The following is a 15,742-nucleotide window of genomic DNA, read 5'->3' as shown; positions in this document are numbered from 1 at the left end:
CTCTTGAGCTCATTCTTTATAATAGGGAAATGGAAGATAGTTGGAGCGCATCTTCAAACTATATACATTTTCCTAAAAAGTTTTACAACATGGCTATCTGTCACACATTTAGGATTACATCATTTTAAAATAATCTACAACGTGAAATCCTACTTTAATGTTTTACAAGGCTAAGTAAGTTTGACCACAAGCTAACTGCTCACTACATATTGTCAGTGTCAGTATAGTGGAGGTGAGGAATAAGTGCAGGACACCGAACTGAGTAAAATAACATAATTTACTCTAGAAAAACTCATTAGTCAAAATCCACGCAGGGATTAACAATATAGACAAAACACAACTAACACGACAAACAAGAAAACAATAACGCACAAAACATCATGAGAACCAGAGGGTTTAAATAGGGAAATAATCATAACGAGATGGGAACCAGGTGTGAACAATCAAGACATAACAAATGGAAAAAGAAACATGGATCGGTGGTAGCTAGAAAGCCGGTGACGATGACCGCCGAACGCCGCCCGAACAAGGAGAGGCACCAACTTCGACCGCCGAACGCCGCCTGAACAAGGAGAGGCACCAACTTCGACCGCCGAACGCCGCCCGAACAAGGAGAGGCACCAACTTCGACCGCCGAACGCCGCCCGAACAAGGAGAGGCACCAACTTTGGCGGAAGTCGTGACAGATATGCTTTTTAGAGGCACTAAAGTGACAACTGTGAACATACGGGAATGGCTGGGATAAACATCATTGAAGAAATATGATTTCAGATGACACTTCCTCTCGGAATCAATATAATTTGAGAAAGTTAAAGAAAACTATGTACGTAATCATTGTGTTTGGTCTTGTATGTATTATTTTGTATCATCATGGTGTGGGGCTTTGAAAATCATCAGGTTAGAGGAGACATTAAAAAGTGATGCAGTGGATGAAAGAGACAATGAGACAGACAGGGTCAGAGACAATGAGACAGACAGGGTCAGAGACAATGAGACAGACAGGGCCAGAGACAATGAGACAGACAGGGTCAGAGACAATGAGACAGACAGGGCCAGAGACAATGAGACAGACAGGGTCAGAGACAATGAGACAGACAGAGCCAGAGACAATGAGACAGACAGGGTCAGAGACAATGAGACAGACAGGGCCAGAGACAATGAGACAGACAGGGCCAGAGACAATGAGACAGACAGGGTCAGAGACAATGAGACAGACAGGGTCAGAGACAATGAGACAGATAGGGCCATAGACAATGAGACTGACAGGGTCAGAGACAATGAGACAGACAGGGCCAGAGACAATGAGACAGACAGGGTCAGAGACAATGAGACAGACAGGGCCAGAGACAATGAGACAGACAGAGCCAGAGACAATGAGACAGACAGGGTCAGAGACAATGAGACAGACAGGGCCAGAGACAATGAGACAGACAGAGCCAGAGACAACTCACCTAGGAGCCATGACCGTTTGCACAGTAAAAGTGAGTGGCGGGATAAGGAGCGATAAGGAGTGGCTTCAGGAGAATTGAGTAGTTTTAATATCATGTCTATCCTTCTACCTGTTATAACAGCCCTGTGACAGAATGTCCACCTCTCTACCTGTTATAACGACCCCCGTGACATCATGTCCACCCTTCTACCTGTTATAACAGCCCTGTGACATCATGTCTACCTCTCTACCTCATCATGTCCACCCCTCTACCTGTTATAACAGCCCTGTGACATCATGTCCACCCTTCTACCTGTCATAACAGCCCTGTGACATCATGTCCACCCCTCTACCTGTTATAACGGCCCTGTGACATCATGTCCACCCCTCTACCTGTTATAATAGCCCTGTGACATCATACCCACCCTCTACCTGTTACAACGGCCCACGGAGCAAAGGCACACCACTGAGGATGTCTATGGCATCTACCCTGCTGCATCACACACAGCACGTAGCTATTTGCTAATCTCGTAACCAAAGACAGGGTGTGGCGTCCAAAGTGCAAGGTGAGAGAGGCGGTGAGTAAACAGAGTAGGAGGATACATCGACTGGGGAACATCTCTTGACCCCAGGCCCGGGAGGAGCACAGCCCTGGTATGAGACTCTGACCCCAGGGAGGAGCACAGCCCTGGGATGTGATCCTGACCCCAAGGAGGAGCAGCCCTGGGATGTGATTCTGACCCCAGGGAGGAGCATGGTGGGGGGTGTGATTCTGACCCCAGGTAGGAGCACGGTGGGTGGTGTGATTCTGACCCCATGGAGGAGCATGGTGGGTGGTGTGATTCTGACCCCAGGGAGGAGCATGGTGGAGGGGGGGGGGGTGATTCTGACCCCAGGGAGGAGCATGGTTGGTGGTGTGATTCTGACCCCAGGGAGGAGCATGGTTGGTGGTGTGATTCTGACCCCATGGAGGATCATGGTGGGGGGTGTGATTCTGACCCCAGGGAGGAGCATGGTGGAGGGGGGGGGGGTGATTCTGACCCCAGAGAGGAGCATGGTTGGTGGTGTGATTCTGACCCCAGGGAGGAGCATGGTTGGTGGTGTGATTCTGACCCCAGGGAGGAGCATGGTTGGTGGTGTGATTCTGACCCCAGGGAGGATCATGGTGGGGGGTGTGATTCTGACCCCAGGGAGGAGCATGGTGGGGGGTGTGATTCTGACCCCAGGTAGGAGCACGGTGGGTGGTGTGATTATAAACTGTACAGGTAGAGTCAATACTGTCTCATTTGGAGTCCTATATTAGCAAACAATGTTTAAAACTCTCTTCATAGTGTCCTTAAACACATTAAAGTATGCTTTAGTCCCGCCTCAAAGATAAGAAATGCCTATTTGAATGATGAGGGCCAAACCAGAGTGTAGTTTGTATGTCTGACAGAGGCGTTATTCACTGTTTTTATGTAGTATATCTAACACACTCTATGAGATAAATCTACCTTATACATATTTTTACAACCATAAACATTTGTCAAGAACCCGAGTCAGCTACCTCCTCTCACTGAGACAACGAATTAAATGAAATACATTTAAATATCAGTCATTTGTTATTCGTCTCTATACCCAGACTTGACAACCCAATGTGGAGTGACACTTGGTTAGGACAAAGCATTTCCTGTTGTGAGTCAGGTCTTGTTTGGATGCATGGACATTGTAAATGACAATGGTTGTGACCTTTGTCTCTCAGCTACATTTTGCTTCAAACACCATGGGTGGTATTAGTGAGATAGTATGTGCTGACATGGTTCTGTACTGTCTTTGATATCAGTGCCCTCCTGAACACCAGGAAGTACCTCCAAAAAGAGTAATCTTGAACTTGAGCCTGAACCCACTGCCAGACCGCACAAGGGTTGTACTGACAGTTATTTGTAGGTGGGGTTGTTATGTGCTCTGGTCTCCAGGAGAAAGTATCTGAGACGTATCTGCCTTCCATCTAAACACTAAAGACAAGAAGAAAGGCCTAGATGATGAGTATGTTGCTGAGAGGATGGCCTTGCCACAGAAACACTGGTCAGCACCATTAGGGGCATCGTCATCATAATGGTGCTAATGTTGGTTTATGTAATGGTATCAGAACATGATAATCATTTGGTCCCTGGCATGAAATCAACATGATGGCTCTATGATTTAAAGGAAGCTGCTAAAAACTATTGTTGATATATATAAATTTGAACACATTTGTAATAAGGCTTTTTCTCTTTCAGTGGTGTCCCCCCTCCCCCCCAGGTAAACATAATCATTTATATAAACAGGAGCTTGCTCTTAGTTCCATCAAGGCTGTAAATTTTACTGGGGGTAATGCTGTAAAAATGTCCTCACCACAGTAACAGCGTTATGTTTGTTGAGAGTCTGATGCTCTGATAGTATAGAACATGCCGAAAAGCTGCTTATGGAGACGTGTTTAGAACACGTACAAATAAATAGGCCTACCACAGCCAACGGTCATGAGTGTAGCTTTACTGTTCAAATATCAAGATGGCCGCCCACAGCTCAATTATCTCTCATATGCCAACAGAAACAATGATTTAAAAATAAAATCAGTTAACTTGAAACAAAATCAGCTCATTTATGTGCTAAATATGCTCTCAACAAACTGAAAAAAGTAGTTACTAAAGTGTCCTGCAACTAACCTTTCCTGTGGATCAATTTAAAATGGAATTGTTAAGACAGAAGTGCCATCATCAGAATGGAATCTGTTTACAGCCAATCAAAGAAGGGAATGCTTTCATAATTTACGTAAACAGACAATTCATTTTAGCAAATAAAAGAAACCAAACAGAGCAAAAAACTATTGTCACCTTCAATAAAAACCAATTGCCTCTGCAGTGCTGATTCTTACTTATATAGCCATGTGTTTATGGGGCAGTTTTACCATAAACTTTCATTTACAATATACTTACTACCTCCTAATATCCTCTATGTTGGTCAGATGCATTCTAAATAAACACAGAAGCTGTAAAGTAATAGTAGGCAGAATGGTGTCAGGACAGTAGCTGTCTATAAATGCCAGATATGCTTAAAGTGCCCTTGTAAGGTAAACCTTTTAATTCAGACTACTGGTATTCCGGAGCACATGCCTGCATGTTGAAATACCAATGAACACAGAGACTGAACAAACCTTAGATTAGAAAAAAATGAAAAAGGAAGATAAACGGCACAATAGTTTAAGGTAGCTAATAATTTACAAAAATTATACGAATGAGGAAATAAAATATATATATTTTTACACACCCATGTTGGTGAATATATGAAAATAGAAAGTTTCACAGAACATTTACACAAGGTATTTTACACCAGATCGTTTATAGCAACGTTATGACCATTCCATCAGCAAGACTGATTGTAGTGTGTCAATTGCATGGGGGCTAATTGGGGCCAGAAACCGTATATATTGTCAGCCTCTATCAGTAAGAGATGTTTGGCAGACAGTGATAATCAAGGTCCCTAATCCTCTCCTATCAGGGTGAATAGATGTAATGCTACGTTATACATTCGCGGTGGTCATTTGTTATGATCCAGCCAATATTCAGGGCTGTTTTGATCCAGCTATGCTACAGGACTGTTTTGCAAGCACAGACTGGAATATGTTCCCGGATTCATCCGATGGAATTGAGGAGTTTACCAGATCAGTCACCAGCTTCATTAATAAGTGCGTCGATGACGTCGTTCCCGCAGTGACCAAACATACATATCCCAACCAGAAGCCATGGATTACACTACAGAACCCAATCCCAACCAAGTTCATGTTAGGCAACTCTGGAGATATGGGGCTTACGAGGGACATACAAGGGCTAGTTAAAGGTGAATGTTTAACCAATGAAAAGTAAAAGGAAGTAAGTCATCAAGTGTGTCCTCTAAGGTCTGCACGTCAGTTGGCTATTCGATTTAGTACGATTTCACTAACAGATATCAGTATTCTCACCACATTACAACAAATATCACAATTATATGGCATTTGGAAAGTTATCACTACATAAGGCAATATTAATATGCCTTTTTAAATAAAGTGCATGGTCTCTGGTTGCAATGGGGACTTTTTGGCTATGCAGAGTGGTGAACTTAGTGACCTCAGGTGAGACAGACTTGAAAATGCCTCGTGGCACTATTGACAGACTTACCTTTTGCCTGGGTAATTAACCTTTGTCTTGTTGATCATTTTGACGATTTCGACATGACATTACAGAACCCAATCCCAACCAAGTTCATGTTAGGCAACTCTGGAGATATGGGGCTTACGAGGGACATACAAGGGCTAGTTAAAGGTGAATGTTTAACCAATGAAAAGTAAAAGGAAGTAAGTCATCAAGTGTGTCCTCTAAGGTCTGCACGTCAGTTGGCTATTCGATTTAGTACGATTTCACTTACAGATATCAGTATTCTCACCACATTACAACAAATATCACAATAAAAACACAATTTGCCCATCATTGCTGTTTAAATGTTTTATTGAGCTCGGTAGACATCTTCACACAATTTATTTGAAAAGTCTCTTCATCTTAGATTTCCCAATTAACATTTACAATGAACATTCTCTTTGCCGAAATTCTCGGTCATGTTCAATTGATGACCATTGTCACCCCTTCTACACTTAATGTATAGAGTGGTTGTCTTGTTCAGGTGTGAAGGACGTCACGTCAGGCGATAAGTGTGGCAAAGACACTGAGATGTCTGAGAATCTCTCTAGCTGGACTCTAAACCTGTATTTATGCCTGACCATTTTCTAAATCGGGCTTCCCCTGATCTAGGCAGAGGATCCAGCTGTGATGAAAAGAGAGGAAATGGAATCCTACATCTCGTCTCCATTTATACAGTACATTTACATCCTTTGTTATCTGGGATTTACAAGGAGCTCCATAAAGACTGTCTCTTCTCGTGGTTTCCCTTTGACTTCATATCTGCAGGCATTTCTTTTGATTTTACTTACAGTATAGAAATGATTTACTTTTCTATGGTCTTATTCAGAATCGTAACCTGTGTTGGCGAAGTTTAAACTGTGATGGGAAATCATGCATCGGAAAACATGCATTGGAAAGAAGAACATTCAATACTCTTCCATGGGTTTAGATGCATTCTGAAGTCTGATAACTCTATAGGTAGACTATGGATCAATACATGTTAACAAGATGTTTATTTTAAACACATAATGAGGGAGCATTCGTAGTACATGGGATTATCTGTGTTTCTGACGGCTCCATGAGCTGGAGTTCCGCCTAACCTCCTCTGACCTGGTGTCAAAGTTCACACCGCATCACTGAACTAGCCTGGTCAGTCACACTTCACAGCTCCCTGGATAGGGTGAGGCCCAGAGGAACAGTGGTACTACAGTTTACTGTAAGAGCCTATGGTGGGAACGGGACACTACATTCAAACATGGCGATTAGCATTGCTGATCCTGCTATGTTCTGGCTTTGTCTTTCTGCTAAAGCCTGTGAATGAAGTCTGTGATTATGGGCTGTCATTATCAGGCCAGGGCTGTCAGTCTAGTGTGAATTGGCCATGGCAAGCCTGATCCCAGGGTATGTCAGAGCTTGTAGTGGTGGTTCAAACTATTTCAATTCTGGTGAAAATAGGGCAAATTAATTGGTTAAAAAAACAAACTTGTTAAAACCAACATTTAATCATGATTCAAAAGGTGATTTGGTCTAAAACGGGCCATATGTATTTCCATGATTTTACAAACTCTTCATTCAATAGTAAAAAATGAATAAACAAAGAATGATGTAATTTGACCCCAAAGTTCACTTTGGGTTCCAGGTGACTTTTCCACCGTCCTTTGATGCGGTGTCTGCCAGTCCTTTGACAAAGGCAAGCCTGCGATAAGTAGCCTTTTCTTTGCGGTCGTTATGTTTTACTGCCGATTGTTAATCAGTTTCTGAGATGGCAACAATGGGCTACAGCCACGTTTGATTTGACTGAAAAGGAGTGTTTCTGTAAACTACCTGACAAGCCTGAGGAGGTCAAAGCTCTGTCAATCTCCCCTCCTCAATGAGGTGGAGGAAGATTTGCACAGAGTTGTCATATAAAAGCAAGTCTTATATTTGAAATGTTAGGCTATACTGCATGTCAGCCACTGTCAATAAGATAGAGGGGGGTATTCTGGGAACTACACATGACCTATTTCAAGACAAACACATAACTAGAAAAACAGATTAATAACAAGCAAATATGATTATCGTTGGCCGCAAAATCTCCAAAGAACGTTTTGAGATATTGCTTCTGGATATCAGAACAACGATTACTCACCTCCAACTGGACGAATAATTTATCTTTAATGAGTCTGACTCTAAGGATATACTGTTGCTCCCGGACCGGGCACAAATCCGTCATTCACATGAAGAGGAGATGGAGATACAGAGGCCGCAGATCCGGGTGCCTTGTGAGAATTCATTGACGAGTGGGTAACCCGCCTCTACCATCCGTCCTATTGGCCAACATGCAATCATAAACTGGATGAGCTCCGTTTGAGACTATCCTACCAACAGGGCATTAAAAACTGTAATATCCTGTGTTTCACCGAGTCGTGGCTGAACAAGGACATAGATAATACACAGTTGTCTGGGTTTTCCATGCATCGACAAGACAGAACAGTTACCTACGGTAAGACGAGGGGTGGTGGTCTGTGTCTATAACAGCTGGTGCACCATCTCTAATTTTAAGGAAGGTTTTGCTCACCTGAGGTAGAGTACCTCATGATAAACTGTAGACCACACTATCTACCAAAATAGTTTTCATCTATATTTTTTGAGGCTGTCTATATACCACCACAAAACGATGCTGGCACTAAAGCCGCACTCAACGAGCTGTATAAGACCATAAGCAAACAAGAAAATGCTCATCCAGAAGCGGCGCTCATAGTGGCCGGGGACTTTAATGCAGAAAAACTTAAATCCGCTTTAAATAATTTCTACCAGCATGTTACATTTGCAAAAAAACTCTAGACCACCTTTACTCCACACACAGAGGTGTATACAAAGCTCTGCCTTGACATCCATTTGGCAAATCTGACCATAATTCTATCATCCTGATTCCTGCTTACAAGCAAATACTAAAGCAGGAATTACCAGTGACTCGCTCAATACGGAAGTGGTCAGATGAAGCGGATGCTACGCTACAGGACTGTTTTGCTAGCACAGACTGGAATATGTTCCGGGATTCATCCGATGGCATTGAGGAGTTTACCAGATCAGTCACCAGCTTCATTAATGAGTGCATCGATGACATCATACCCGCAGTAACCAAACGTACATATCCCAACCAGAAGCCATGGATTACAGGCAACATCCGCACTGAGTTAAAGGCTAGAGTTAACGCTTTCAAGGAGTGCGGCGCTAATCTGGACGTTTACAAGAAATCCCGCTATGCCCTCAGACGAACCATCAAACAGGCAAAGCGTCAATACAGGACTAAGATTTAATCTTACTACACCGGCTCCAACGCTCGTCAGATGTGGCAGGGCTTGCAAACTATTACGGATTACAAAGGGAAACACAGCTGTGAGCTGCACACTGACACAAGCCTACCAGACTAGCTAAATGCCTTCTATGCTCGCTTCGAGGCAAGCAACACTGAAGCATGCATGAGAGCACTCAGAGCATGCGCGGACCAACTGGCAAGCTGATATTTTCAAACTCTCCCTGACTGAGTCTGTAATACCTACATGTTTCAGGCAGACCACCGTAGTCCCTGTGCCCAAGAACGCCAAGGTAACCTGCCTAAATGACTGTAGCCATGAAGTGCTTTGAAAGGCTGGTCATGGATCACATAAACACAATCATCCTGGAAAGCCTAGACCCACTTCAATTTGCATACCGCCCCAATAGATCCGTAGATGAAGCAATCTTACTTGCACTCCACACTGCCCTTTCCCACCTGGACAAAAGGAACACCTATGTGAGAATGCTGTTCATTGAGTACAGCTCAGCGTTCAACACCATAGTGCCCACAAAGCTCATCACTAAGCTAAGGACCTTGGGACTAAACACCTCCCTCTGCAACTGGATCCTGGACTTCTTGATTGGCCGCCCCCCAGGTGGTAAGGGTAGGCAACAACACAACTGCCACGCTGATCCTCAACACGGGGGCCCCTCAAGGGTGTGTGCTTAGTTCCCGCCTGTACTTCCTGGTCAGCCACAACTGCGTGGCCAACCATGACCCCAAAACCATCATTAAGTTTGCTGACAACACAACAGTGGTAGGCCTGATAAACGATAAGACAGCCTATAGGGAGGAGGTCAGAGGCCTGGCAGTGTAGAGCCAGGACTACAACCTCTCCCTCAACGTGCGCATGGCAAATGAGCTGATCGTGGACTACAGGAAAAGGAGGGCCGAACATGCCCTCATTCACATCGATGGAGCTGTAGTGGAGCGGGTCAAAAGCTTCAAGTTCCTTGGTGTCCACATCGCCAACAAACTATCATGGTCCAAATACACCAAGACAGTTGTGAAGAGGGCACAACAACACCTATTCCCACCTCAGGAGACTGAAAAGATTTGGCATGGGTACCCAGTTCCTCAAAAAGTTCTACAGCTGCACCATCAAGATCCTCCTGACTAGTTGCATCACCACCTGGTATGGCAACTGCTCGGCGTTCAACGGTAAGGTGATACAGAGGATAGTGCTTATGGCCCAGTACACCACTGGGGCCAAGCTTCCTGCCATCCAGGACCTCTATACTAGGCCCAAAAAACGTGTCAAAGAGTCCAGCCACTCAAGTCAAAGACTGTTCTCTCTGCTACCGCACAGCAAGCGGTACCAGAGCACCAAGTCTATGACCAAAAGGTTCTTTAACAGCTTCCACCCCCAAGGCGTAATACTACTGAACAATTAATCAAAGGGCTACCGGGGATAATTGCATTGACCCTCCACCCATTTTTTTTACTGCTGCTGCTACTTGCTGTTTATTATCACTTTACTCCTACCTACATGTACATATTACCTCAATTACGTCGACTAACCTGTGCTCCTGCACATTGACTCGGTACTGGTACCCCCTGTATATAGCCTCGTTATTGTTATATTATTGAGTTACTTTATTTATTATTTTCTTAAAACTGTATTGTTGGTTAAGGGCTTGTAAGTAAGCATTTCACAGTAAGGTCTACACCTGCTTTGTTTGGTGCATGTGACAAATAACGTTTGATTTGATTTGACTGGTAAATTGTTTTTGAGAAACAAGCAAGTTACTCTGAATGCTTATGTTGATATATCCATCATCTTTGATGGGAGGAATCAGTTAGAAACAATGTGTGTAGAGGAAGATATGAATAATAAAAACCCATTTTGAATAATTATTCCAGTCTTCCCTGTGTGGTAACAGATGAACATTGGAGAGCAATGTAATGACAGAACTCTGATCTCTGTGGCTGGCTGGCTGGCTGAGGTTTATGGCCCCTCAGTCTGCTAATTAACCACCTTAACAGGCCTTTAATAGCTGGCCCTGACCTGCCCTCTGTCACTGAGCTGCTGAGTAATCCATGCACAGCCCTACCACACACAGCCATATTTGAGGAACGGAGGTTATATCTACATCTATGGTAATTATTAACTGACCCAATAACCAACCCCTCTAATTTCCATGATCTTCTTCCTACAACTTTTCACTGACCGTTGTGTCTTTGTCTGCTGCTACAGATACCACTGAACAATATTATTGTTATAATCACCATGAAATGGCTATGAAGTAAATGAGACTGCTTCATGCTGAACCAGTCCTTCACATGTCAGTTGTTCAGTTTGTCTTTCACTCCTTACATCATTATTCCTGCTTTAGCAGGTGATTCCAAGAAGAGTCCAGTTTACCTAAGAACATACTTCTGTTTTACTGTTGACATGCTACTGGTGGACTGCCCCACTGGCTAATACAATGGTAACAATGGACCTCATTGCAATCTTACAGGACTACCCAAAAGCTATCTTTTGTTATTTGTTTCATTAGTCCATTGTTGATATAGTCCCAAAATGTTTTGCATGTTAGCAATCAAGATATATAACTTAAAAAATACAGAAATACAGCCAGTATGAATCTTATGATGCATCATATTATGCTGCACGTTGCATGGTATGAGGACTCATTTTGGGACTATATCAACAATGGACTAATGAAACAAGTACCAAAAGTTAGTTTTTGGTAGAGTTATCCTTTAAAGCCTCTAGTGAGAATTCCATTGTGCTAGGTGAGAATTGTAACACCAGGTTTTGAAATGTTTTGAATACATTGGGAATCCCCATATGTTTCTGCTGCTTAGGAGGGATTGGATTTGAATAGGGCATTTCTTGCAATAAGATGTGACCCATTCTGTGCTGCAGAAGAAACGTTGTCAAATAAATGTAGCCGTTTTTCCCTGTACGTATTCTGTTTTATTTAAGAAAGCCACAATCTTGGCACATGGGTACATATTTGAGACTAGATGTTAATGATATTAACCTGCCGTCAACTTCACCATAAGCAGCCCGAGTGGTTGTATGACAAAAAAGATGGGGCCGATTGCTTCTGTGTCGATTACAGACAACTGAACAGTTGTGGACAATCTCTGTTGTGCCCAGTCAATCTACACAGGGGATACAGGCAAATTGAAGTAGATCCATCCATCCAGTATAGAGAAGACAGATTTAAGGCTACTAGTTCTGTGTGATGCCGTTTGGTCTCAAGAACGCACCTACCTCATTTTAGTGATTGATGAATAAATTACTATGAGGGCTAAAATACTGTCAATTATTCTGCACAGCTGAATGTTTATTTAATGCTGTACCCCGCTCAAAGAAAATAATTTGTCAATTTCCATTATCAGTACTGCTGTACATACATCTACATAGAGAGTGAGTATACACCCAGCACCTATAAGTCAGTTGCGATTTTAGCATGTAAATCTCAATGGGGCAAACTCAACAAAACATTTTTTTATGCATGCCAGCAAAGCCTCTACACAACACAACACTAAACATTACATTAATTTCACTATAACATGGACAAACGGTGTCCACAAACCGTTAGGGCCTACATAAAGCTGTCCCAACAGCAGAGCTTTCTTTTCAGCACCATGGAGTGAATCCTTACCACCGCTGTGACAGTCAGTCTCATACAATCTTGAACCCAGACGCAGAGAAACACAGCAGGCAGAGGTGAGGATAAATCCAGAACATTTACTGAAGCTTAAACAGCAAAAACAACAAAGCACTGGCACATGAATCACTAAACAAAACAAGAGACCTGAGCAACCTGCCTAGTCCACAAAGGACCTAAATAGTCATACACCAAGTGAACCCAATAAGCCCAATCAGGCTCACCTGGATACTAGAAAACATAAGCGTGCCCTCCAGTGGCACCCACAGGGAGTACACCCCAAGGTGACCTCTGACCTGTGACAGGACCCCCCCTCAAGGAACGGCTCCCGACGTTCCACCAGGGGTAGCAGAACTATGACGGAAGTCCCGAATGAGTCCGGGGTCCAAAATATCCCGGGCCGGAACCCAGGAACGTTCCTCAGGGCCGTAACCCTCCCAGTCTACGAGATACTGAGTCCCCCACCGGATCTGACGGCTGGAGAGGATGCGTCGCACCTTGTAGCCTGGCTGTCCCGCTATCATGCGAGGTGGATGTGGAGGCCGAGTGGCCGGAACCAGAGGACTGAACACCACAGGCTTGAGACTGGAGATGTGGAAGGTGGGATGGACCCTCATGGACCGGGGAAGACGAAGGCGATAGGCCACAGGATTGATGCGCCGTAGAACATTGAATGGCCCAACGTACCGGGGAGCGTAGAGGCAGATCCCTAGTGGACAATCTCTGGTTAGTCCATCTGGCTTAGATGCAGGAGGGGACTCGGGCGGGGATGACGGTTGGCCTGTCGTTGAACCCAAGCAGAGGACCTCAGGAGCACTGACCGAGCCCTCTTCCAGGTACGGCGGCAACGAGAGATGAGGCGTCGAGTGGAAGGAACCGTCACTTTGATCTCCGGATCTGGGAACAGGGGGGGCTGGTAACCGTACAACACCTGGAAAGGCAATAGGCCAGTGGAGGAACACTAGAGAGTGTTGTGTGAGTACTACACCCAGGGCAGATGGTGGGGTTGGCGGACACACAGTACCGTAAAGCGGTCTCCAGATCCTGATTCACCAGCTCAGTTTGACCATTGGACTGGTGGAGATAACCCAAAGACAGACTGGCTGATGACCCCAAAAGAGTACGGAATGCCCTCCAAAATCTGGAGACAAACTGAGGGCCCAGGTCAGAGACTATGTCCAGAGGAAGTCCGTGAAGGCGGAAAATGTGCTGAATGACTAGCTGAGCAGTCTCACAGGCAGATGGCAGCTTGGGTAGCGGAATGAAATGTGCCGCCTTGGAAAAGCGGTCCACAATGACCAGGATGACCGTGTGTCCCTCTGATGATGGAAGGCCCATGATAAAGTCCATAGAGAGATGGGACCAGGATTGAAAAGGTGTAGGCAGAGGATGAAGAAGCCCCAGAGGCTGCTGATGAGGAGTCTTGTTCCGTGCTCAGGTCGGACAAGCAGCCACAAAGGTTTGAGTGTCCGCCTCCGCCGAGGGCCCATTAAAACCTCCTCCTCAAAAACTCCAGCGCTCGCTGCCCTCCCGGATGAGAGGTGAGATGCGACGAGTGAGCCCACTGAAGTACCTTGGACCGTGCCCCAAGAGGAACAAAAAGTCTGTTAGGTGGACAGCTGTCTGGAACTGCTTCCCTACCTTGCGCCTCCCACACTACAGTCTCTATACCCCAGGACACCGGCGCGAGGATGAGCGACCTGAGGATGATGGATTCAAGCTGCCGATCCTCACTGGAGCAGAGGGACTGGTGAGAAAGGGCATCTGGCTTCACGTTCTTAGACCCGGGATGGTACGATAATATGAACCTGAACCGAGTGAAGAAAAGAGCCCAACAAGCCTGTCGGGGATTGAGGCGCTTAGCATCCTGGATGTAGGCCAGGTTCTTGTGGTCCGTCCAAACCGTGAAGGGATGTTCCGAGCCCTCCAAGCAGTGCCGCCACTCCTCCAAAGCCAGTTTGACCACAAGAAGCTCCCGATTGCTGACATCATAGTTCCTCTCTGCTGGAGTGAGACGCCATGGAGAAGAAGGCACAGGGATGAAGCTTTTGGTCTTTTGCCGAGTGCTGAGACAGAACCGCACCCACACCCACGTCAGAGGCATCCACCTCCACCACGAAGGGAAGAGAAGGATCCGCATGAACGAGAATGGGTGCAGAAGAAAACCGACATTTCAGGTCCTGGAACGCCCTCTCCACAGCAAGGGTCCAACATACATGTCCAGCCGAGCCCTTGGTGAGTGTTGTCAATGGTGCCGCAAAAGCACTAAAGTCTCTCACAAATCTCCGGTAGAAATGAGCAAAACCCAAAAAAGGTTGAACTTGCTTGACCGTGCTGAGCCGCGGCCAGTTAACCACCGCTCCTACCTTTTGGGAGTCCATCTGTACAAAGCCCTGAGTGTGATGTACCCCAGGAAGAAGATCTGAGGAACGTGAAACTCACACTTTTCGGCCTTCACGAACAAGTGATGAGCGAGGAGTCGTTGAAGAACCTGGCGGACATGTTGGACGTGTTCAACCATGGACTTGGAGAAGATGAGGATGTCATCCAGGTACACAAACACGAACTGGCGAAGGAAGTCGCGCATCACATCATTAACCAGGGCCTGGAAAACAGCTGGAGCATTAGAAAGTCCAAACGGCATGACCCGGTACTCATAATGTCCATTGGGAGTGTTGGACGCTGTCTTCCACTCGTCTCCCTGTCTGATGCGCACCAGATTGTACGTGTTCCGTAAATCCAATTTAGAGAAAACTGTAGCTCCCTGAAGTCTCTCAAAAGCTGATGACATAAGAGGAAGGGGGTAACAGTTCTTGATGGTAATGTTATTTAGCCCCCGGTAATCGATACAGGGACATAATCCCCCGTCCTTCTTCCCAACAAAGACAAAACCTGCTCCTGCAGGTGAAGTGGATGGCCAAATAAAATCAGCCGCCAGCGCCTCTTTAATATAACTGTTTATGGCTGCAGTCTCTGGACCTGAGAGAGAATACAGCCCTCCTCTCGGAGGAGTAGTGCCTGACAGGAGGTTGATGGTGGCACAATCGTAGGCCCTGTGAGGAGGTAGTTTGCTGGTCCTTTGTTTGCTGAAGACCTGACCCAAATCCCAGTAATCCCGAGGTACGCGGGAAAGATCAGGCTTGTCATTCCCAGCCCGAGGAACAAGAGGATCGGAAGTCTCCAGATGAGCAGCGCCGGA

The sequence above is a fragment of the Salmo trutta genome, chromosome 12 (assembly GCF_901001165.1).
Source record: "Salmo trutta chromosome 12, fSalTru1.1, whole genome shotgun sequence".
Classification (NCBI taxonomy): domain Eukaryota; kingdom Metazoa; phylum Chordata; class Actinopteri; order Salmoniformes; family Salmonidae; genus Salmo; species Salmo trutta.
This window is presented reverse-complemented; position numbering follows the sequence as displayed.